General features: G+C 36.0%; 2 pseudogenes; both read right to left on the bottom strand.

Moving 5' to 3' along the window:
• Positions 1-1,513: 1,513 nt before the first annotated feature.
• LOC135566112 (5S ribosomal RNA) lies at positions 1,514-1,631 on the bottom strand (annotated as a pseudogene).
• A 1,492-nt stretch (positions 1,632-3,123) lies between these two features.
• Positions 3,124-3,241, bottom strand: LOC135566113 (5S ribosomal RNA; annotated as a pseudogene).
• Between the last annotated feature and the right edge of the window lie 294 nt (positions 3,242-3,535).

The following is a 3,535-nucleotide window of genomic DNA, read 5'->3' on the forward strand; positions in this document are numbered from 1 at the left end:
TCTTGGTGCACTATATAAAGTCAAAGTGAGTCTGATTAACAGCTGTTGCATTTTCACCATTTAGATAAGCATCTTTGTGTCACTCAAAAAGTGTAAGAAATTGCATATACTGTAGCCATAATGTGTAGCACAGATTGTTGGATGAAATACAAACTAACCTTGCTTACTTATTTCAAAGCAAGGGCACATATTTCAGCCTTGTGGGAAAAAAACGGACAAAGAGTTGACAAAAGCTTACAGCACCTGGTATTCCCAGGCGGTCTCCCATCCAAGTACTAACCAGGCCCGACCCTGCTTAGCTTCAGACGAGATCAGGCGTACTTTTTTTTCTTTCTTTTTATTATAAAAAATGTCATAGTAATTTACAACCAAATCACATAAACACTAACAATCCTTCTATTCATTTCATTCCATCAACATCAGAACATTTTTCCAAAACAAAACCCCAAAAATAAAATAAAATAAAATAAAACATAATTACATTTCATCATATTCACTAATAAAAATACATAATCTAATATATTAGACATACACAATTTCAGAAGTTAACCCTAAATCCCCCCCTCCTCCCTCCTCCATAGACACTAAAGTACTCACCTTTACAAACATACTTTCAAATTTCTTAGTTTTGCATTATATATTAATTCCACTTTGCTTTTACTTAAACTTAAAAGAAAGATTACCCAGACATTCCAATGTTTTTCCTTAAAAAATGTTCCATAATTCCTTCTACAGTAAATTGCATACCTCCCAAACTCAATACAATATTCAACAGGTACACATTCACACCTGAACATTTCCCCACCACTCCAAAACAATATTAACCTGTCCCATGCAAAACTTTCTATAAACTTTCATTCTCCAGTGCCTCCACAACAAAAAGTTTGCAAACTTCATTGAAAAAATCTGTCAGACATGGACATTCGACAAATAAATGTAACAAAGACTCTGGCTTCATCATACACACATCACATTCACGCCTGACATCATGGTTTATCTGATGTAAAACAATATTTGTGTATATACGATTATGCCGTAGACAAAAAATCCATGTTCTCACAATTTCTTATTTTATTCCCAAACAAAACCAAATTCTGCCCACAACAAAGAAACATCCAAATCAAAAAACATTTTTTTCCACATCCTCTCATCCCAGGCCTCACAAACGGACTTCAACATACACTTGTACACTCTTTTCTGTGTTACTTTTGATAATAATTATTTCCCCGATCCCTTACCTACATAGCAAAGACTTGGCAACTCATACAAGTCCTATAAAACAAAGGTATATTACCTAACCTCCCCATTTATCACTTCTATCCACTCACCCAGAATGCATAATTTAATTATTTCATATATATTTAATACTAATTTACTCTTCATATTATCACCACCCCACATTGTTGGATGAAATCCACAAACTTACCTTGCTTACTTATTTCAAAGCGAGGGCACATATTTCAACCTTGTGGGAAAAAACGGACAAAAGTTGAAATTCCCCAACAGTGACAAAAGCTTACAGCACCTGGTATTCCCAGGCGGTCTCCCATCCAAGTACTAACCAGGCCCGACCTGCTTAGCTTCCGAGATCAGACGAGATCAGGCGTACTCAGGCCGGTGTGGTCGTAAGGGAGAAAGTATTTATTGGTGCACTATATAAAGTCAAAGTGAGTCTGATTAACAGCTGTTGCATTTTCACCATTTAGATAAGCATCTTTGTGTCACTCAAAAAGTGGAAGAAATTGCATATATACTGTAGCCATAATTTGTAGCACAGATTGTTGGATGAAATACAAACTAACCTTGCTTACTTATTTCAAAGCAAGGGCACATATTTCAGCCTTGTGGGGAAAAAAAAAAAAGTTGAAATTCGGACAAAGCAGTTGACAAAAGCTTACAGCACCTGGTATTCCCAGGGGGTCTCCCATCCAAGTACTAACCAGGCCCGACCCTGACCCTGCTTAGCTTACGAGATCAGGCGTACTTTTTTTCTTTTTTTTATTATAAAAATTTCATAGTAATTTACAACCAAATCACATAAACACTAACAATTCTTCTATTCATTTCATTCCATCAACATCAGAACATTTTCCAAAACAAAACCCCAAAAAAATAAAAATAAAATAAAAATAAAACATAATTACACCATCATATTCACTAATAAAAATACATAATCTAATATAGACATTAGACATACACAATTTCAGAAGTTAACCCTAAATCCCCTCCTCCCTCCTCCATAGACACTAAAGTACTCACCTTTACAAACATACTTTCAAATTTCTCTAGTTTTGCATTATATATTAATTCCACATTCTTACTTAAACTTACTTTAAAGATTACCCAGACATTCCACTTTTTTTTCCTTCAAAATGTTCCATATTCCTTCTACAGTAAATTGCATACCTCCCAAAACTCAATACAATATTCAACAGGTACACATTCACACCTGAACATTTCCCCACCACTCCAAACAATATTAACCTGTCCCATGCAAAACTTTCTATAAACTCTCTTCTCCAGTGCCTCCACAACAAAAGTTTTACTTCATTAAAAAAAAATCTGTCAGACATGGACATTCGACAAATAAATGTAACAAAGACTCTGGCTTCATCATACACACATCACATTCCGCCTGACATCATGGTTTATCTGATGTAAAACAATATTTGTGTATATACGATTATGCCGTAACATAAAATCCATGTTCTCACAATTTCGTTTATTCCCAAACAAAACAAATTCTCCCACAACAAAGAAACATCCAAATCAAAAACATTTTCTCCACATCCTCTCAGCCGCAGGCCTCACACACACGGACTTCAACATACACTTGTACACTCTTTTCTGTGTTACTTTTGATAATAATTCTTTCCCGATCCCTTACCTACATAGAGACTTGGCAACACATACAAGTCCTTATATTTCCCCTCCCCATTTATCACTTCTATCCACTCACCCGAATGCATAATTTAATTCTTTCATATATTTAATACTAATTTACTCTTCACCATTATCACCACCCCACATTGTTGGATGAAATACAAACTTACCTTGCTTACTTATTTCAAGCGAGGCACATATTTCAGCCTTGTGGGAAAAACGGACAAAGAGTTGACAAAAAGCTTACAGCACCTGGTATTCCCAGGGGTCTCCCATCCAAGTACTAACCAGGCCCGACCCTGCTTAGCTTACGAGATCAGGCGAGATCAGGCGTACTCAGGCCGGTGTGGTCGTAAGGAGAAAGTATTTATTGGTGCACTATATAAAGTCAAAGTGAGTGTGATTAACAGCTGTTGCATTTTCACCATTTAGATAAGCATCTTTGTGTCACTCAAAAAGTGGAAGAAATTGCATATACTGCAGCCATAATTTGTAGCACAGATTGTTGGATGAAATACAAACTAATCTTGCTTACTTATTTCAAAGCAAGGGCACATATTTCAGCCTTGTGGGAAAAAACGGACAAAGAGTTGAAATTCCACAAGGCAGTGACAAAAAAGCTTACAGCACCTGGTATTCCCATGCGATCTCA

This window comes from Oncorhynchus nerka, unplaced genomic scaffold (assembly GCF_034236695.1).
Source record: "Oncorhynchus nerka isolate Pitt River unplaced genomic scaffold, Oner_Uvic_2.0 unplaced_scaffold_7129, whole genome shotgun sequence".
In the NCBI taxonomy this organism is placed as follows: Eukaryota; Metazoa; Chordata; class Actinopteri; order Salmoniformes; family Salmonidae; genus Oncorhynchus; species Oncorhynchus nerka.